This window comes from Podarcis vaucheri (genome assembly GCF_965113315.1).
Source record: "Podarcis vaucheri genome assembly, chromosome: 14".
Classification (NCBI taxonomy): Eukaryota; Metazoa; Chordata; class Lepidosauria; order Squamata; family Lacertidae; genus Podarcis; species Podarcis vaucheri.
The window spans coordinates 9,511,700-9,534,177 of NC_138752.1; positions in this window are offsets into that span (position 1 = coordinate 9,511,700).

Below are 22,478 nucleotides of genomic sequence, written 5' to 3' on the forward strand. Positions count from 1 at the left end.
GAGGGTGCGCTCCCAGCCGCAGGATAGCTGCTAAGGTGTCTGGAGTGGTGCATGCATCCTGGTTGAAGAGCTAATTTATCCGTGGCTAGGGGGCGCAATCTGGACACTTCTGCTAGGGGTGAAAGATCACCTAGTATAATGTGTATGGGTTGCTCGTGCGTAAGTTGCCGCCTCTCCAGGCTTTGTTGCCTTGCTAAACCTTTCAGTCTGGACAGCCCTTCACTTCGTGGCTGCCTCAGTCGCTAGCAGAGTCCGTTAGTGGTCGTTTCTTAAATCTTTTCCAACATAAAAGTTGTTTGACACCCAGTCTCCTCCTACTCTCTCTGCGCGGACGTCTTCTGCGCAGGGTGGGCGTGGGTAGCGGAGGACCCGTGCTCTCCCCGCTGGTGTCCGGTGAAGAGTCCTGGAGCCCTCTCGCCGATTCCCCCATCAGCCCCTCTATATCCCTGGTGTTGCGCTGATTTGCTTCCCCATCTGCGGAGCTGCCTCTCTCCCTGCTGGGCCCTTCTCCAGCATCATTTGAGAGCCTTCCCTCCGCCTCTAGCTCCGATGTCAGTTCCCTGACACCTAGCTATGCCTCTGAATATGGCAACCCCTATCGGTAGTCTAGATTTTGGTGAATTTCCTTAAAAATAGCTCCAAAACTGCATTATTATTATTTTTGAGATTTTGCAAGAAAAGCGCAACAACTTTTGTATCCGGATTTTCACTTTTTGAAATATGGCAGCCATGGCTGATATCCCAGCTTGCAACATTACCTTTGCTCAACCAGGGGTCTAAATCAACCATTCTGGGCCAGTGGGAACATTTGGAATATTGAGAAAGCCCCAGGGGTGCCTGTCACAGAGTGGCTGCCAGGACGGGCGGGGGGGGGGACATTAATAACGATTAAAGAGGCATTTGCATGAGCCCCATCTTCTTTTGTATCTGACTGCCATAGTGGACTTTGAAGCACTGCTGCCATCTTGGGTGGAGCACTGGCCCCTATAAATCTAAACCAAACATCAAAATCCACAAAACAGGCTCTTGGTTTCCCCCCCTTAAATGTATGCTTTCATGTCACTTAAGAAAAACACACCTATAACTCTCCCCCTCCTGCAAAATGCAGATGGAGCAAAGCAGTGCTCAAGCAGGGAGGGATGGACCCACTGACCCCACCATGGCTGTGGTCCTCATATTCCTGAATGCCACTGAAAATGTCCTTCCTTCATCTGAGGGATTACATTCCTCACGCCAAGCTAGAGAGAGAGAGTTCAAGTGGAGGGTGCTATTGCATCTCGTTACACCTGTTGCTACTTGCATGCAGAGAGAGGACAGGTAAACAGGCAGTGATAGCAAGAAGGAGGGAGAGTTGCATTGGGGAGGAGACTTGTGGGAGGGAAGGAGGCTCCCTTGTGAATTTGCAGTTTCCGGAACAACACATGAACCAAAACACAGCCCTGTTTCGAAGTGTGGACTTCTCCCAATTTTGCAGCACAGTCCTCCAGCCAAGTTGTGTGTACAAAACTGCTCTGCAAGAAATAGATGTGCTACGTACGTGCTACGTACGTGAAGCAAAGCCACAGACAAATGTGTGTCCATTCGGAGAAAGGCACGCTAAAATGCTGATCAATTTTCATGAGGATTTTATTTTTAAAGGAAAACATAGTGCATAATAACATCGCAAACGGATGTGGAAATGCGGCGAATGGGATTTAAGGCTGGAGAAATGAGAAAGGGAGAGGAAACCCAAAATTGACAGATTTGCCTATCCCTGATGCCAGCCCTGTCTAGAAACAAATCATGTGATGGGGGTGTTGTTCTGCGCCTGCCGTTGGAATCCTTCCTTTCTTCCCTCCCTCTCTCTTTCTGCGATTTTATTTTTGAACAAGTACAATGATGCTGGAGAAGCTATAAATACCACAGCCAGATGGATGAGCGTTCTCTCATTTGAAATAAAACCGAGTCTTCTTACTGTTTGCATGGGTCGACGTTCTCTGATCTAGGCCAGCTCAGCACTGGGTTATGGAGAGGCACAGGGCAGGGAGATTTAGGATTTTTTTTTGCTGTCAGTGGCTTCCCCACGCCAGAGGTTGCTGGGACCCCACTTCACCGGATGGGGGCAAAACAGAGTGCAAAGTTGGAGCAAGTTCACATTCCAGGCCCCATGTCCACTATGCAATTCTAGCAGGATCATACCACTTTAAACAGCCATGGCTTCCTGCTTAAAAAAGCCTGGGCACTTTAGCTTTTTGAGGGTGCTTGTTAGGAAATCCATTCCTCTCACAGTACTACAGTTCCCAGACTTCCCTGAGAAGAGAGATGGACTGTTAAACCAATTTGGCAATGATATTTTCAGTGTGTACTCGAAGCAAGAATCGGTAGGTTGAAATCTGTCTTTGTGTTTCCTATGGAAGAAAAGAGAGAAAGTCACTTTACAAAATAAACAAATATAATGTTTTAAGAAGGAGCAGCTTTTATGAAGCTGATTGGCCAAAAATATAAAAAAAGTTAAGCAAATTGTACCGTCACACCTTGCCGTTCATAGCTTATTATTGTTACACACAGCTAGATAATGTTATACACAGGATAATGGACTTGACGTGGGAGTTATAATTTATCACCTGCATAAGTACACAACAGTGCAATCCTATACATCAGGGTGGGAAACCTATGGTCTTCCAGATGTAGCTGAACTACAAGTCCCATCAGCCCCAGCAAGTATGGCCAACGGTGAGGAATAATGGGAGCTGTAGTTCAGTAATACCTGGGGGGGGGCACAGGTTGCCCATTCTTGCCATACAATATTTACCCAGAAGTGAGTTTCAGTGAGTTCAATGGCTCTTACCTATTTCATACAGGATTCGGATGGTAGAGCATGAGATTCTGAACCTCAGGGTTGTGGGTTTGAGTTCCATGTTGGGCAAAAGATCTCCACATTGCAGGGGGTTAAACTAGAGGACCCTCATGGTCACTTCCAATTCTACAGTTCTGTGATTCTATGAACTGATATGGAGTTACTTAGTGTGCACAGGAATGTGCAAACCTGTTACGCCCAGTATACCTGAAGGAGCGTCTCCACTCCCATTGCTCAGCCCAGACACTGAGGTCCAGCACTGAAGGCCTTCTGGTGGTTACCTCACTTGTAGAAGTGAGGTTACAGGGAACCAGGCAGAGGGCCTTCTTGGTGGTGGCACCCGCCCTGTGGAACGCCCTCCCATCAGATGTCAAGGAAATAAACAACTATCTGACTTTTAGAAGACATCTGAAGGCAGCCCTGTTTAGGGAAGTTTTTTAATGTTTGATGTTTTATTGTGTTTTTAATATTCTGTTGCAAGCCGCCCAGCATGGCTGGAGAGGCCTGGCCAGATTGGCGGGCTATACGTAATTAATAAATAAATAAATACTGATGATGATGCAGGCAGTGAGGGCTCTAATGTGGCTTTAGCCCATCCCATGTTTCTCTCACATTTCGCCCCACTCTCAAAATTGCCAAAATGCCCCCTCTCAAGTTTCACATGTTACAACAGACAAGCTCTGGTGGTGGGGAGGCTAATTTCCCTTCCACATTAGACAACTAGGAAAGCTCCCTGGAGCTTTCTAAAATAAGCTCTGGATTTAAGCACAAGTGACACAAAGGGTATGTTTGATGTTCAGCTGAACCGGATTTGAGTACTTGCTCTGGTGACATTTGAAAGCAGAATGCCTGGTGTGTGCTGGGATGCCGTCAGAGGGATTGCAATCTGCCATATTCAACATCCTGCTTGAGCAGGGCTGGGCATGTTTACTTGAAAATTGTTCAGGTTTGCATCCAGAAACACAGCCAGGGGGTGGGGTTAGAAAAATGTGACAGTGGCACTAAAATTGTTCAGAAGTGCCTTTGTTCACATATGGATGGTTCATTGTGCAAAGTTTCCATGAGTAAATTGCCAGTTTTAACTTTACTTATTGCCAAAAGCAGCAAACATTTTCTTTAGCTTTGTTTGTCTTTCATTAAAAGCACTCTTTTACAGCTTTAAACAGTCCTGACTTCTCTCAAAGACTTTTGGGAATTGTAGTTTGTTAAGGGCACTGAGAGTTGCTAGGAGATCCCTTGCAAAGCTACAGTTCCTTAATAGCTCCTTAACAAACAAACTACAGTCCCCAGAAGCCTTTGGAGGACACCTTAACTATTTATGTGGCACAATTTTTAAGCAATCTAATTCATATGCATAGAGGCAATTTTTGAAAGAGCTACTATAATTGAAATATTTTCAGTTTTCCCCTTTGTGAATTCCCCCCCCCCCCCGTTAAAAAATGTCCACATGAAATTCCATATGCACATTGGAAAGGAGATTGTTAGCGACTTTGAGACTCCTTAGGCTAGTGATAGAGCGGGATATCAAATTCAAACTCTTCTTCTTCCTCCTCTTCTTCCACAGGGTGGGTGCCACTACCGACAAGACCCTCTGCCTTGTTCCCTGTAGCTTCACTTCAAAGTGGGAAGATCGCTTGCCAGATTTTGAGGGTCCTCACTGGTGACAGGGATAGGAGACTCCAGAACATAGCTCACCCCCAGATGAGCCATCCTGAGGGATGGTTAGCTATTGCGGAAGTTTGAGAAAAACATACTGCTGCAAACATTCTAGAGTAGTCTATAGGTCCTGTATGGAAGGTGAAAAGGTGTATATGATTCCCATTTGTTTTCGGGGTTCTTGTTCCTTCCAGTTCAAGTTCACGGGTAGAGTGCTTTATCCCTGATGGTAAAACATTGCAGAAAAGTAACACTGATGCCACAATACTGGGAATCACATAGTGATTGCTTTTTTGCAGGATTTTTACTGAATTATATCCAGGGCCATCTTTATCCAGGGATGCAAGGGGTGTAGGGCACCCGGGCGCTGAATTCTTGGGAGCACCAGGTGCCTGCCACTGAAGCCACCAAAGCTCTTAACTATCTACCTGTTAGGAAATAATAAATAATTTTGATCAAGCTAGAAAAACAAAAAAACATATATACCTAGGTATTACCGAAAAGTATACCTACTGTTTCACTAAAGGACTTTCGACTTTGTGCGCTCATTTACCAAAGACACACCACGCTTGTCATTCACAACGGCGGCTCTTGTCAGACTCAACGATGGCGCTTGTCATTCACAACAAGAGATAAGATGTAAGTGTGGTGTCTGACATAAGCATAATAAAAGTTAATTTGGGGGCTAAACTAAATTTGGTGGTGCTGGGCAGATCTTTGCACCCCGGCGGTGCATATGCTAAAGACAGGGCTGATTATATCAATGTTAACTTGCATAGGGCTGCCATACGTCCAGATTTTCCCAGACATCACCAAGATTTCAAAGGCAGAATTGATGTCCGGGGGAATTTATGGAAAGCAGCACTTTGTCCTGGATCTCAACAACCTTTGGGGTGTCCTGGTTTTTACTTTTTGAAATATGACAACTCTACATGTGCAGCTATTGCAGAGTGATGAGGGAGAGATGCAAGCGAGCACAAAGAATTTAATGTCTGTGGCAAAGCTCCATTTTTTAGAATTATTTTGAGGAAGAACTCCTAGTTAAAAAGTGGGAGGAGGGGAATACAGGGCAGAGTGGACCAGGGGCATAAGAATGGAATGGAACCGGGGAATAAGAATAAAAAATCCCTCCCCCCTTTATGTTTTTGAGCAGATGCCATTCATCCCCTCAGGAAAGGATGAACAAAAATGGGTTCTAAATAGTAGCTCACAAGGCACAACTGCACCCTGGCAATCCTCCAACCAAACAACATTTATTTCAGGCTGACCCACATAGACATTTCTGTAACGGAGAGCCTTTTGCTTTAGACCAAAGTATAACGTGGATATTCCCCTCAGGGATCTCAGGGCCGTGCTTAGATGCCCAGCTAGCTCCACTTTGAACATTTCCTTGAAGGATCATTACTCTTTCTGGCCCCCAGCTTCCGGAAGACATAAGGGGAAGGTTAAATGGTTCACAGAGTCTCTCTCTCTCTCTCTCTCTCTCTCTCTCTCTCTCTCTCTCTCTCTCTGTCACACACACACACACACACACGAGTTCTGTCTGGATTTTCTCCAGAATTCCCTCACCATTCTTTTTTGGCATTCCAGTAACTAAAGCCTTGAGGAAGCCACCCACACTTGTACCCTGTCCCAATAAGTTTGATTGACCTCTGCAATTAGAGCATAGATCAAACTGTGATTGTAACTCGGGGAGCTGATGGGACTTAGGAGTGAAGCCAAGGACCTCAGCAGGGGAAGGCAGACGCTGATAATTTGCAGCAAAAAAGCTACCACAATGTCTGGGGTGCCAGGGAGAGCATTGCAACAAGCGGGAGGCTAGAAACAAATCAGCTCAGGCCAGCAAGCAAGGAAAGGGCAAATATTGGTCTCTTTGTGCCCCCCCACCTTATTTTGGAACAAAGGTGTGGTGATGGCAGCTAGCTTAAATTGTAGAATCATAGTGTTGGACCATAAAGAAGGCTGATTGCCGAAGAATTGATGCTTTTGAATTATGGTGCTGGAGGAGACTCTTGAGAGTCCCATGGACTGCAAGAAGATCAAACCTACCCATTCTGAAGGAAATCAGCCCTGAGTGTTCACTGGAAGGACAGATCCTGAAGCTGAGGCTCCAATACTTTGGCCACCTCATGAGAAGAGAAGACTCCCTGGAAAAGACCCTGATACTGGGAAAGATAGAGGGCACAAGGAGAAGGGGACGACAGAGGACGAGATGGTTGGACAGTGTTCTCGAAGCTACAAACATGAGTTTGACCAAACTGCGGGAGGCAGTAGGAGACAGGAGTGCTTGGCGTGCTCTGGTCCATGGGGTCATGAAGAGTCAGACACAACTAAATGACTAAACAACAACAAGTGTTGGAAAGGACCCTAAGGATTGTCTAGCCAAACCACCTGCGATGCAGGAATCACAGCTAAAGAATCCAAATTCTGTTTAAAAACCTCCACCTTCGGAAAGGGTCTGTCTCCATCAGAAGGTCCTTCCTAACGTTGAGTCAGACTCTCCTTTCTTGTCATTTTAATCCATTATTTCAGGTCCTACCCTCTGGAGCAGCGGAAAACAAGCTTGCCCCATCTTCCATGGGGCAGCCCTACAGATGTTTGAAGGTGACTATCGTATCGCCCCTCTGTCTTCTCCAGGCTGGACATACCTAACTCCCTCAACCGTTCCTCATAAGGAATGTTTCCATGACTTTTAAAAGGGGATTGGAAATGTTCACAGATGACATGGTGTTTACTAGCCCCGCTGTACATCGGGGAGGGTTGTGTGGAGAGAGTCTCTTCCTTTAAATTCCTAGGAGTTTATCTCAGTGAAGACCTTACTTGGAAAATAAATACAACCCAGGTGGTTAAGAAAGCCCAACAGAGACTCCATCTCTTCACAGTATTGTGGAAGAATGATGTTAATCAGTATTTGATGATCTCCTTCTACCCGTCCACAATAGAAAGTGTCCTTTCATACTGCATCACGGTATGGTACGCTGGTTTGACATCAACTGATAGGAAGTGCCTACAGAGGGTGGTGAATACAGCACAAGATATTATGGGCTGTCCCGTGAATCCGCTGGATGAAATAACGGAAGAACGTTGCCTCAGGAGAGTGAGGAAATTTCCCAGGGATGATTCACACCCTGGCCGGCACTTTCTTGATCTCCTGCCCTCAAGCAGAAGATATAGAAGCATGATTAGTCGCACCAACAGGGTAAAGAACAGCTTCTATCCATGGGCTGTTAGGGTGCTGAGTGAAAAGATAACAACAGGGCAACTCACTTTTGGGTTTGGTGGGTATGTGTCAGTAAAAGAGGGGAATTAAGACTAAGAGAGCTGAGTGGGAGGTGCTTGTGTAATCTCACTGTATACAAGTTGTACAAGTGACAATAAAGTATTTCAATTACTAGTAATGATGGCATGAACAAGGGACCTATTTGGGCTGCATTCTCTTCTAGGCAACCACATCTGGAAGCCACGTGCCAGTGGTAAGTGGGGCAAGAGGCAAAAGTGAGAGAGCTGTGAATCCAAATTTTACCATTGTACAGTAGGCTAGTTGCTCCACGCCTTTGTGCACCCATCTCTATCCTCCATCCAAGAAAGCAAGAACATTATCATTGTCAGGAGAAGAGTCAGGAGGAAGCCAGCAATAATTTGACAGGTGTCAGTGAAATTCTTCAAAGAAACCCAGACAGTGCAGGCCTAATGATCCCAGCAACTCTTCCTGGTAGCTCTTGCCTTAATGAGGCAGTTGCAAGGACTGAAGGTCTTCCCACTGCTCTCTAAGACTTCTCCCCTGGTTCCTTCTCCAGAAGCCTAAAGCTGCTTTGTCTTGTCTCTCTTTTCTCTGCCTTCTTCCTTTCTCTGCATGTTCTCTGGGAGACCAAGGGGGAGGGGAGCTGGTCACGTCAGGAGTGGGAGACACTCCCCCTCTGACTTCTTCAGCCGTGTGCCTCATCTCTACCTCTTGAACCCCTCCTCTCCAGCCTCTGCTTCTGCCTCCGCTTCTGGACTGCTGTCTGGCACAGCCTCTTCCTGCTCACTAAACCTTGTTACCTCTTCAGCTTCCGATGCCGCCACCTCCCAGTCTTCTTCCTTTTCTCCCCTTGACCGCTCATCATCGTCCCACCACCAGTTCCCTGGCATTGAGTCTTCATCCTCTGGGGGTTCCCCAGCTGGTGCCTCACAAAACTCCTTTGCATCTAGCCAGCCTGTGACATCAGAGCTCAAGGACATCTTCCATCCAGATAAGAACACTCAAGGAGGAGAATGGAGGAGAGCCAGCAAGGGCTGTGGCCTAAGGAGAGACCCAAGGGCCTAACAAGGACCATATTTGCCCCCCCTGGCCTGACCCCCCCTTTAAATGCCACCTCTAGATTCAAAGTCAGGAGGCCACAGGATGTCAGCTGCCAAAGAGCAACAGTATTATCTTTCATTACAGTGAAAGGTAAAGGTAAAGGTACCCCTGCCCGAACGGGCCAGTCTTGACAGACTCTGGGGTTTGTGCGCCCATCTCACATCTATTGGCCGGGGGCCAGCGCTGTCCGAAGACACTTCCGGGTCACGTGGCCAGCGTGACAACGCTGCTCTGGCAAGCCAGAGCCGCACACGGAACGCCGTTTACCTTCCCGCTGGTAAGCGGTACCTATTTATCTACTTGCCCCCGGGGGTGCTTTCGAACTGCTAGGTGGGCAGGCGCTGGGACCGAGCAGCGGGAGCGCACCCCGCCGCGGGGATTCGAACCGCCGACCTTTCGATCGGCAAGCCCTAGGCGCTGAGGCTTTAGCCCACAGCGCCACCCGCGTCCCTTTTCATTACAGTACTACTTATTAAACCACACGCCTTTCATCTTGCATTTTAAAGCATATCTCAAGCGCAGCCAATATTTACGGAGTTGTGGATTTCATTTTCCTAGTATTCAATAAAACATCTCTACTTTTCTGTAAAAGTAACATTTTTGTCTTCCCTCTAACTGGCACACGTAACTAGACAATTTGCTAGAAAAAGCTTCATCGTGATTCTTCTTTTCCCATTTTTTGTACACCGGGGATGCTTTCTCTCATTCAGTATTTATTTAAGACATAAAACATAACCCAAGCAAATAACATGCAAGCATCTCTTTGCACGGTCTTACTATTCCTTTTGTGCACAAAGGTAAAAATACCCGATGATCTTAAGGCTGCACTCCTACACCAACTTACGTGGGAAGAGACAAGGACAGAAGAAGAGCCCTGCTGGATCAGACAAAAAAGCTAATTTAGTCCAGCATCCCATTTCTCATCATGGCCAGCCAAATGGATTAAGGCAATGGTTCCCAGACCTTTTCAGACCACTAGCCCCTTGGTCCTATAAACTCACCCCAGTGCCCCTTACCCTGCCCTATAAAAAGCATTATTCAGAACAGCAGTTTGCCTGACCCACCAAGAAAGAGAAGAACACAGTATAATTCAAAATAGTAACAATTAATCACACATTTATGAAGAATCCAATTAAAACTATTTATTTTAATTAATTCAACAGAATTGATCCAGTGACACCAGATAGTGAATGAAATAAATATTTTTATGCATTCTTACTAATGGAAACATAAGGGTGAAGGAAATTTATAGGACAAAATATTTATCTATAAATACGTTACCAAATATGCACAGACCTTCACCTACCATGGATGTACTGTAACTAATTAATTAATAAGAAAATCCATAGCTACCTTTAAAACTAGTTTCCCTTAGGTTGGCGCAAACAATAAATTATCACCATGAATCAAAATGTACTCCATTTCATCTTATCTCAATGCTGCTAAGTCTTTAATTGAAACCACGTTCCAACGATGTGCTGTGAAGCAGAATATAGCCACACTTCAGATTTCTCTGTACTCCCCATGAATTTGTTTCATTAAACAATGGATTGGAAGGTTACCTTGTGAGCTGTGCTCTATTACAAATGTTTATGACTCTCTGGTTTTTAATCTGTGGTGGCCATGATTCTTAAACTCAGGCTTCAGTGCGAGAATTAAATATCTACCTACTGTACATCTTCCTCACTGAAATCAGTTGGCCTTTAAAAGAGGCTTAACTTTGACTGAATCATGCCCATCATGTCAATTATTTAAGTAACTTAAGTGATGAAGGGGGCCAGTCCTCACTGGCATGCCAGAAAATTATTTTGATACTGAACAAAATAGATTATCTGAAAATTATTAATTTTCTGTGCACCATTTCAGAGTCAATTAAACTGGTTAATTGGGCATATTTGAAAACATCCAACATTCTGCAAATCCATTTTTCTCTCAGAGGAGACAATGGCAATTATCATTTTGAGGTAGCAGCCTTCGATATATTTAGCATCTTATTTATCTCCTATTTATCATCTTTATTTAGCACCTATTTATCATCTCAGACCACCTACGGTCACCTAACCAAGGAGGCAGATGGGGAAGGAGTCCGTCAGAAGAAAAAAGCCTGACTGCTCTTTCATTGCTACACCATTTTCTCTCCCGCCCATCTCTTCCTTGCCCATCAAATCAATGTTCCAGAACATATCACTTGCAGAAGGTTTTTAAACACTGGCAGCTGGTGTCCATTGGGACTGGTACAGTGTAAGGCAGGAGGCCAACAGTAGGTGGAGCCAGAGTCCAATGACAGGCAGAGACAACTAATATTTGTTGTATGCCCTTCCTGCTCCCTGCTGAATTCTTCAAGTAATAAAGGACAAAGTGTTAGCAATAGAAGCCCTTTACCCACTGGTCCATCTAGCAGGGCATTGTTTACACCAGGAGTTGTCAACCTGGTCCCTACCGCCCACTAGTGAGTATCTCAGGATTCTAGGTCAGTGGTAGTGTTAGGAGTCATTCTGCAAAGAAACAGAAAAAATTATTGTAACTTTAAGAACTATAATAATACACCGTATTTTTCGCTCCGTTAGACGCACTTTTTCCCTCCTAAAAAGTAAGGGGAAATGTGTGTGCATCTTATGGAGCGAATGCAGGGGGGGCAGGCAGGAAAAGCCCCCAAGCTCCGCGTGGCTCTTGCGGGCTTTCCCCCAGGAGGGAGAAGGGACTGATGTGGTCAGTCAGTCCCTTCTCCCTCCTCGTAGAAAAGCCCGCAGGAGCCGTGTGCTCCTTAAAGGGTGCGCGGCTCCTGTGGGCTTTTGTGGGAGGTGGGGGTATTGCCATAGCTGCACACAGCCCCTCTGGCCGGGAGAGGCTGCACGTGGCTATGGCTTCTTTAGCCAAGCAACCTCTCCAGCCGGGAGAGCTCTTCTTTTCTTGATTTCCCCCTCTAAAAACTAGGTGCGCCTTATGGTCCGTGCTCCTTATGGAGCAAAAAATACAGTAATAATAATTTATTATTTATACCCCGCCCATCTGGCTGGGTTTCCCCAGTCACTCTGGTCAGCTTCCAACCAAATATTAAAAACAATACAGCGTCAGACATTAAAAACTTCCCTAAACAGGGCCGCCTTCAGTTGTCTTTTAAAAGTGAAATAGTTGGTTTATTGCCTTGACATCTGCTGGGAGGGTGTTCCACAGGGCAGGCACCACTACCAAGAAGGCCCTCTGCCTGGTTCCCTGTAACATGGCTTCTCGCAGCGAGGGAACCACCAGAAGGCCCTCGGCGCTGGACCTCAGTGTCCGGGCAGAATGATGGGGGTGGAGACGCTCCTTCAGGTATACAGGACTGAGGCCGTTTAGGGATTTAACTGTTTCTGTGAGTTCTGGGTGTGGGTTTCTGGGTTGATTAGGTACAGCTGGTGATGAGTACAAAAGGAGGAGAAGTTGCAGTTTGAATTTGCCTGCAAAAGAGAACACCCACATGCTTTGTGTTGGTTGTAAGGTTGTAAATAAAGCTCTTGCTTGAGTATTTTACACCTGTTTCATGGTCCTGTCATCTGCTGCCAGGAAGATAGGGGGTGAATCCTCCTTCCATCAAGCACTGGTGGGCAGTAAGGAAATTTTACCACCAAGAAAGATGCATTAGTGGGTGGTAGGTATGAAAAGGTTGACTACCCCTGGTCTACATTGACTAGCAGTGGATCTCCAGGATTTGAGACAGGGATCTCTCTCGCAGCCCTATTCGGAGATTCTGGGGACTGAACCTGGAACCTTCTGCAGGCAAAACAAGCACTCTCTTGCTGAGCCACAGCCATTCGACACTGTACAATACTGAAGTTAAGAAGGAATTCCACCTTCTGGGCTGCTTGTAAGCAAGAAGGTGGACAGATCAGGCTTGGCTCAGGTTGCAGGGTAGTGCTTTATTTGCTCTAATGGAACAGCTTCCATGGCTTTTGAATTTGGGCAAGGGTTTCACGAAGCTCTGGAGCCAGAGGTTGCTCACCACAAACATAAATGGTCAAAAGAGCATCAGCATAAAACCAGAACAAAAAGCAGCAGGGGAAATGTAGCAGGGGGTGGTGGGATTTTGAGTTCAACATCGCTGCGGGGGCACAGTTTCCCCACCCTGGCCCTCCCTGCTGCCAGTTATTCCTCCAACCTTCTAAAAGGTCTGGGTTTTGGTTGAGATGGGAAGATGGGATAAGTGTCACGCCACTTATCAAGGGCTCAGAATAACCTCTGGCTGTTTATGCACCATATTTTTAAAACACATGGTCCGTCTCTCCCCAAGAATCCTGGGAACTGCCATTTACCCTTCACAGAGCTACAGTTCCCAGCACCCTTAACAAACTACACTTCTTGGGAGTCTTTGGGGGAAACCATGTGCACCAAATGTGCTCTGAATGTGCTCTAAATGCATGATCTACATGCAGCCAGAGGCAAAAGGTGTGTCATGTCATCCTTATCCTGAAACCAGCAGAACCACTTGCTTGATATACAGGCATTCCAAAGACCTCAAGCTTGGACCAGAACTTCTCTGCCATCCCTTCCATGTGTTTACTGATATCTGGGGAGAGGGAATGAGAGTGAAATAAGTGGGGCATCCCATGCTGTGTTCTTGATTCTAAAATTAACGATCAAACAGCCCTCCTCTTTGTAATTGACTTTTTGGGGCCAGTTTGACTGGTTCCACCGTCGAAGTGGAAGCTCTTGCTACTTCTCCAGGTTGATTGCTGCTACAGTTCTTCTTTTAATAGGAACACACAATGAAACAAGAGTTGCTTGCGCTTGCCTTCTGATAGGTCTTTGATCAGGAATGTATTAATTATGCTCGAAAGTGGAGGAAGCTGACTAATGAAGAGGAGATCAAAGGAAGACGCAATTAATCAGCATTCACAGCTATTTCACACTGTGGGAATAATCCTTATCTCTACCAGGATTTGCCCCCAATGTTTCCCATCTCCACCTAGAGATGAGGAAAGGTAGCACAGCTGAAGGAGGAAGAGGAGTGTTCAGGCCAGAGGAAGGGTGTCCTGTTTGAAAGCCCCCATGGGAAACACACTAAACCTGCTGTATTGGGAACTGGAGAGTGCAGCTGACTAATATATGCAGGATTTTCAGTATGCACAGTATGTACCATAGTACATGCATTTCTGTACACATGACTTGGGTGAAGAACTTCATTGCGAAATTCAGCAAATTCCAAAGGATTACGAAGGTTTGATGAAACTGTGCCAAACACGGCTAGATTCAGCTTATGCTAAGGAGCCAGGCCACTGCCATAGCTAGCTGAATGTGGGTCATTGGAGGAACTAAGCCAATAATGGCCAAGGCATTAACACATCAAGAAAACCATTAGGAGGGTTGAGGCCTCAACCTCCTTGTCTGGCAGACAAGGAGGTTGAGGCCAGCAGCAGAGCATATGTCCATGCTGCCCAGGACGGGCATGCTCCCGAGGGGGGCGTGGTGCAGAGGGTGCCCTCCCAGGTGCAGGAAAGCCGCTCAGGTGCCCAGAGCAGTGTGCAAACCTTGCAGTCGGGGGCGGAGCAAGACACCCATGGTGGGCATTCAATGCGCCACCTGCCCATGACTTCCAAGCCTTCCTCAAGCTGTCAAAACAAAGGGGGAAGGGGGAAACGCCACCGGCAAAGCGTCGTAGCTCACACCCTTACCCCGACGGCTCGGGGTAGGCTTGGGAGTTGTGGGCGGCACGCTGAAATGTCACCCCCCTCATTGAGGGCCCCTGGGGCACTCCGCCTCCACTGCGCCCCTTCCTACGCCCCTGGGTGAGGCCCCTCTCCCACCTGTGTGTTAGTGGGTAGAGACAAAAGGATTTAAAGTGTGTAGGATGTCAGTTTGGCTTATGTAAGCATCGGGGGGGGTCAGTTTTGCAAGCTTAAGAGGGGGGCCGGGGAGAAGATGGTCATGCTTCAGAGAGGGTCAGACACAATGTTTGGGGTCTCTTGGAATCCAAGGCCGCGGAAGGAACAGGATCCTCTTGGGATGTGAATGCAATGCACTCTCTCTAGGTTTCATATATGTGTAAATAAACCACATACCATAAATACGCAACAGTCTCTGCTGTGTCTCCTTGTCCAAAAGGAATCACAGACCCTGGTAAGCAAGCCTGGTACCCCTGGATTCTCACACCACTCAGGGATTGGGGTGGCGTGTAACAATATTATTTCAGAAAATGGAAATTTGGTAACTTTGCCTTTAACTGCCAACTTAATCAAATTCCTTCCCTCCTTCTCATTACTAACAGTGCGTTTGTTTTAGTTCACCTGTAACACTCCTCATCGGATATTGGTGACTTTGTAGGGATAAACGCATTTCGAGTCAGGCTCATATCTTTCTGTCTGAGTTCATATTATATTTCTGAATCCACATGGTATTTCTTAAGGAGACCTTTGTAGCAAGTAGAATATGAAGTGGCGTACTTTTCTGTTTTTCCAAATGTATGAACAGTGCAGAAATAGTGTTCAGCAGCTGTTCCCAGGGCAGATGTAAATTGCGTATGGATGCTCTGTTACCCCATAAATTTGTCTTGTGGCCATATCAATTTCATTCCTTACTATTCTACATTTTAATATGCTTACTGTTTTTGTAGGAGTGCATTACACCATTCCACCTATCTGGCATTTCTTTAAACTTTATGGTGTCATTCATAAGTCTTCATAGCCCAGTTGTCTTCCATGTCTCCATTCGGATTCTAATGCAGTTTTGCTATATCCTTCGTATACAGTCTAAAGCACCTGCCATTTTTCTGTGTATTTTTTTCAGTGGAGGCTGGTCTGTAGGGGTTTCCTCCTCCTCAATCTCAGTGTTGCCCTTGTAGAACTGTGTAGAGAAGAGGATAGAGACAAAAGTAGAATTAATCATACAACTCAGCAGGGAGGAAGATGGAACCCCAACAAGAGCTGGTTAACTCTGCCTATCCTGGGGCTGCCATATCTCTGGATTTTCCAAGACATTAGCGGGATTTCAAAGGCAGAACTGACGTCTGGGCAGAACTTCCCAAGGGGGCGCTTTATCCTGAATCTTAGGCAAGCCAATTGAAAAATCACATATTTGTGGTGTTTTCGTAAAAAAGAGGGAAAAAAGGAGCTCAACAACTTTGGGGTCTTCTTAAAAAATAGCTCAATATGGCAACTCAGGTTGGCTCGATGTTGGTTTCCTTGCCTTCTGCTCTACAATGGGCACCATCCACAACTCGTTTCCCCACCTACCTGTACCTTGATTCAGAATCTCTCTTTCAGCTTGATTTAGCAACCAATCACTATAATTGGTAAAACTTGTCTCTTCCATTTATTCATTCTACCAAATGTTTCTAGGCTTTTTCTCACAAGCAATATCTTTGCATTCATGTGTTATTCTTAATGTTGTGGCTAGCCCAATGAGCTTTTTGAATTTATGGAAGCTGTTGCAGGATCTGTTTTCCTCTGATAAGTCAACACAAATTATTTACATCAAGGATGGGGAACCTGTGCCCCACCTGCCTGCAAGATGTTGACAGACTCCAACTTCCACCATCTCAGACTCCCCGTATTTTTGCTGGCATTTTCTAAATATCTTAAAGCAGTGTTAACGGATGAAGCAGTTCACTACTAGTAAGAACCACTGACTTTTGGTCAGTGTGGTGTAGTGGTTAAGAGCGGTAGACTTGTAATCTGGTGAACCGGGTTCGTGACTCTGCTCCTCCACATGCAGCTGCTGGGTGAGCTTGGGCCAGTCACACTTCTCTGAAGTTTCTCAGCCTCACTCACCTCACAGAGTGAGGGGAGGAAGGGAAAGGAGATTGTTAGCTGCTTTGAGACTCCTTAGGGTAGTGATAAAGAGGGAGATCAAATTCAAACTCTTCTTCTTCTTCCTCTTCTTCCACAGGGTGGGCGCCACTACCGACAAGACCCTCTGCCTTGTTCCCTGTAGCTTCACTTCAATGTGGGGAGATCGCTTGCCAGATTTTGAGGGTCCTCATTGGTGACAGGGATAGGAGACCCCAGAACATAGCTCACCCCTAGATGAGCCATCCTGAAGGATGGTTAGCTATTGCGGAAGTTTGAGAAAAACATACTGCTGCAAACATTCTAGAGTAGTCTACAGGTCCTGTATGGGAGGTGAAAAGGTGTATATGATTCCCATTTGCTTTCGGGGTTCTTGTTCCTTCCAGTTCAAGTTCATGGGTGGAGTGCTTTATCCCTGATGGTAAAACACTGCAGAAAAATACTGGGAATCACATGGTGATTGCTTTTTTGTGGGATTTTTACTGAATTATATCCAGGGCCATCTTTATCCAGGGGTGCAAGGGGTGCAAGGCACCCGGGCGCCAAATTCTGGGGGATGCCAGGTTCCCGCCGCTGAAGCCACCTAAGCTCTTAACTATCTACTTGTTATGAAAGGATAAATAATTTTGATCAAGCTAGAAAAACAAAAAACATATATACCTAGGTATTACCGAAATGTATACCTACTGTTTCACTAAAGGACTTTCGACTTTGTGAGCTCATTTCCCAAGTCTCTCAGCCCCACTCACCTCATAGAGTGTTTGCTGTGGGAGAGGAAGGGAAAGGAGAAAATGGGAGAAATGGGAGAAATATTCCTGCCAAATGCTCAATTTATGGATAAAAAGTAGAGAGGCCTTACTAAAACCCAACAGCCCAATAGCACAACACCCGATTCCCCCTAATCTTAATCCAATAATGACCCACACAGCCTTTGAAAAGCATTAGCATAAAAAAACAAGTGTAATTCCAGCACTGCTACCAATTTTACCTATAACTGTGGGGAGGTGGCAGAAGAGCAATGGTGGGGACCCTGTGGTTTTACAGATGCTGTTGACATCCCACTCCCATCAGCCCAAGCCACCATTAGTCAGGTATAATGGGAGTTTGGGGGGGTCCAACGGCATCTAGAGGGCCACAGGCCCCCATCTCTGTCAGAGAGGTTCAAGGTTCCTCAGTCAGCACTCTGGATGTGCATATCTGCTATATAGATATTGGGCCCCACCATCAGCGCATCCCAGGAAGGGACTAACCAATCAGTGAACACGCTCTTGCTGACTTCAGCACATACAAAAGAGGGAATTCCCTTTCCCACCAGATTGCCAGCCATTGATGGTCCATGCTTCCTGCTAGTGAACTACTTTGCTGTCTGCCGCTTCTATCCCAAAGCGATTCACTAATGCATGAAAGCAGCCGTGGAAGTGGGAGGCTGTGAGTTGCTATAATAGCATCCCAATTCCCCCTGTCACTCCTTATGAAGACAAATAATTCCCGCAAACTTAGTTTGCCTTGCCTTTTCTCTGAATATTCTCGCTCCTCTCCTGTGTCGTTCCTCCTGACCTCTCTGCCCTGAGCTGCCAGTGTTTCTTCGCACTTCCCTCCTGATTGGTACGGGGACTGGCACACCTCCTGGGTGGCTGCTAAATGGTTCGCTGTTTCCATCAGCATGGATTCTCCCTGGAACAGTATATTTATAGAGCCCAATATTGTTTTAATAATAGCTGTGAGCTCCGTTTGGCAAACATTATTAAGGAACTCTGTAGAACTGGTGATCTTACCCTCAGGAATAAATCAGATACCAGCTTGGCTGCTTTGTGGGATAATATTAAGATATCTGCTGATCTGCATATTGCATGGGGAGTCGCCCTGAACCAGAGGCCACAGATAGCACAGGGTAGATCAAGGGGTTCATGCACAGTCTATGTGTTTCCATGCAGGCTTTCAGAACAGGCAATTTGAATATTTAGGCTAGTTTAAAGCAGTTAAAACTGTGGTTCATGCACCGTTTATGGACATCTGTGCCAATCGATTCTGCTTAGCATATTTTTGATGACTGTTCCAATTCCCGTCTGTTATAATAAATTGCTTGAATAATACTCAGCAGTATTATTCTCTGATTCCAGTGTGGTGTAGTGGTTTAGAGAGGTGGACTCGTAATCTGGTGAACTGGGTTCGCTTCCCCACTCTTCCACGTACAGCTGCTGGGTGACCTTGGGCCAGTCACACTTCTCTGAACCTCTCAGCCCCACTCACCTCATAGAGTGTTTGTTGTGGGGAAGAAAGGGAAAGGAGAATGTTAGTCGCTTTGAGACTCCTTTGGGTAGTGATAAAGCGGGATATCAAATCCAAACCTCCTCCTCCTCTTCTTCTTCTTCTTCTTCCTCTTCCTCTTCCTCTTCTTCTTCCACCATGATGTTCTGGTTTCATGGCATGCTCCTGTCTCAAAGTCAAGGGATCCCGAAAGGAAGACACGAGAGAACTGTAGGTTTGTGTGTAAGTGCCACGCGTCAGCACAGGTGCAAAGGGATTGCACCTGCAAGGAGCATCGGTTGAGGCTCTGTAAGCATTGGCCTGCTGCTTTTGCTAGCGATTTGCTCAGAGACCCTCCTCTCAAAGCCAGAAGTAGCTGCGGGGGGGGGGGGGAGGCTTGAGGCATGATAATCACTTCCATTTTTTTCATGCAAGCATAGGAAACTGCTTTATTCTAGATCAGACTGTTGGTCTTTCTAGTCTGATACTATGTACTGAGGTATCAGTTTTCTGGGTCTTTCACATCACTGCCTCTGGATCCCTTTTTTTAACTAGAGGCATTAGGGATGGAACCTGGAACCATCTAAGTGCTACAATACAACCCCTTGATTAATAGAACCATACAGTTGGAAGGGACCCAACGGTCATCTTGCCCAGCCCTATGCAATGCAGAAATCTCAACTACAGTGCAACAATTAAACGCCAACAGCATTACAACCCATGTATCTGTTTTGATTTAAATGGTTTGGTATACTAAGCCAATTTACAAGGTAGAGCCAAAGCTTTTGGGATACAATATTTCCAAGCCAATTCTGCCAAGTTATAAAGTCCAACACAGACAGAATGGAAGATGCATTGGAGGGGACTGCGTTAAGGGACAGAGGAGGCAGGGCTCTTTACCGAAGGGCTGAAGATTGGCAGTTCGAATCCCCGCGACAGAGTGAGCTCCCGTTGCTCGGTCCCTGCTCTTGCCAACCTAGCAGTTCGAAAGCACGTCAAAGTGCAAGTAGATAAATAGGTACCGCTCCGGTGGGAAGGTAAACGGCATTTCCGTGCGCTGCTCTGGTTTCTCCAGAATCAGCTTAGTCATACTGGCCACATGACCCGGAAACTGTCTGTGGACAAACGCCAGCTCCCTCGGCCAGTAAAGCAAGATGAGCACCGCAACCCCAGAGTCGTCCACGACTGGACTTAACAGCCAGGGGTCCCTTTACCTTTTACCTTAGGAACCCTGAGGTATGCCTCATCGAGCTAACTCAGCATGGCAGCTCATTATACCCTTTAGTAGGGCTGTGCACACCCACCTCAATCCAATTCATGTCCCCATCTGGTGCTTTGGAGCGTCCCCAATCAAACCTGGGACAATCCAGGGCCAACATAACCTGGTTCCTGTCCTGGGGGGCTTGCAGAGGATTTAATTAGGGTTTTCAACCCCAATTAAAACATGCAGTTGGGAGGAGGTGAGTCTTGGGTCAACCTGAATTGACTTGATTCTGTTCAGAACGTGGGATTTCATAGAATCATAGAATCATAGAGTTGGAAGAGACCACAAGGGCCATCGAGTCCAACCCCCTGTCAAGCAGGAAACACCATCAGAGCACTCCTGACATATCGTTGTCAAGCCTCTGCTTAAAGACCTCCAAAGTAGGAGACTCCACCACACTCCTTGGCAGCAAATTCCACTGTCGAACAGCTCTTACTGTCAGGAAGTTCTTCCTAATGTTTAGGTGGAATCTTCTTTCTTGTAGTTTGGATCCATTGCTCCGTGTCCGCTTCTCTGGAGCAGCAGAAAACAACCTTTCTCCCTCCTCTATGTGACATCCTTTTATATATTTGAACATGGCTATCATATCACCCCTTAACCTCCTCTTATTCCAGGCTAAACATGCCCAGCTCCCTTAGCCATTCCTCATAAGGCATCGTTTGCAGGCCTTTGACCATTTTGGTTGCCCTCCTCTGGACACGTTCCAGTTTGTCAGTGTCCTTCTTGAACTGTGGTGCCCAGAACTGGACACAGTACTCCAGGTGAGGTCTGACCAGAGCAGAATACAGTGGCACTATTACTTCCCTTGATTTGGCCAAAGCTTGCACAGAGTCTATTCTTTAGTACAGAGGGGGATAGAACTGAGCTGCAAAGCTACAATCGGAATGAATGCAAGTGTCAACAATCTGGGCTTAAAGGCAAGCAACTTTTGTTTTCCATCCAAAACCCTGAGTGAGATTGCCTTAGTCTGAGCCTGATGACTGCTGTAGAATGGAAACATTGGAAGAGCTGGCCCAAGACATTTTGCTGCCTGAGGCAAAGGACAAGATGGTGTCCCTCCCCCATTCCACTTGCGGAAGCCAATTCGATTAGCAGTTGAACCTTATTTCTGTGCTGGTGACAGGACAGCATATTCTGCATCACTTGAAAGCAGCAGTCTATCTTAACAGGTGAAGGACAGGCTGTGGTCTTAGGTGTAATGGCCAGGAGGCCTATAACCCCTGCCACCACTTGGAGGTGGTTGTGTCACAAGGCCATAAGAAGAACTTTGGCCCCTCTATTTCACTATCCTGTCCTCACAGTGGCCAATCAGGTACCCATCATTAGGCTGCAAGCAGAGAGAAACAATATTCTCCCCTCCTGTGATTCCCAACAACTGAGGCCGGTCCTACCTTTAGGTGGAGGTTGACAGTGTTACTCTGGCTACTCCAGCTCCAATGAAAAGCAGAAGCCTATTTTTCAACAGTTGGTTGGCAAGTTTCGAACAGTACTCTAGGAATTGTGGTTATGTTGAAATTGGGGTATGCATTTTTCAACATGCATCATGTTGCATCCTTCTCCTCCTCAACCCCCAGATTTGCTTTCTGTGTATTCTGCTCCAGTAGCTAGGCTTTCTTGCAGGAAAAATGGTATGAATAGCAACACTATTCAAATGAATATTTTCCCCAAAACTCACTTTGAATGTTCAATTGCAGCGATTCCCATGGCAACTTGATTCTCAGCCAGTAGGAAAGTGGAATGTTGACCACATGATTCCCACACGTCCTATGAAAAGGTTGGCAGTTCTGAATAACAAGCATTGCTAAACAAGCAGCTGACTAGCGAACCAGAGAGATCAGAAAATTTCAAGGGGAGGAATTATCTATGAACTTGAGAGCTAACAAAGTGGACAATGACAAAAAAGCTTGTGCAAGAAACACAGGATGGTCATGCCCACATCAGACGTCTATTTATTGAGATTTGGCACAGACTTAGGAACATAGGAATCTGCCTTGTACTGAGCCAGGCCATTGGCCCATCCAGCTTAGTATTGTCTATACTGACCAGCAGTGACTCTTCCCAGTCTTGTCTCAAGATGCCAGGGATTGAACCCAAGAAGAGCCTATTGGATCAGGCCAGTAGCCCATCGAATCCAGGATCTTGTTCTTACAGTATCTAATGAGAAGCCCATGGAACAATCCACAAGGACAGGCCAAGCACCCTCCCCACCTGTGAATCCCAGCTGCAAATTTACTCCAAAAGTGAAGGTAAAACATAACCATCATGGTTAGTAGGCATGGATAGCCTCATCCTCCATGAATTTGTCTAACCTTCTATTAAAACCATCTAAGTTGGGGGCCAGCACCACCTCTTGTGGGAGTGAGTTCCATAAAG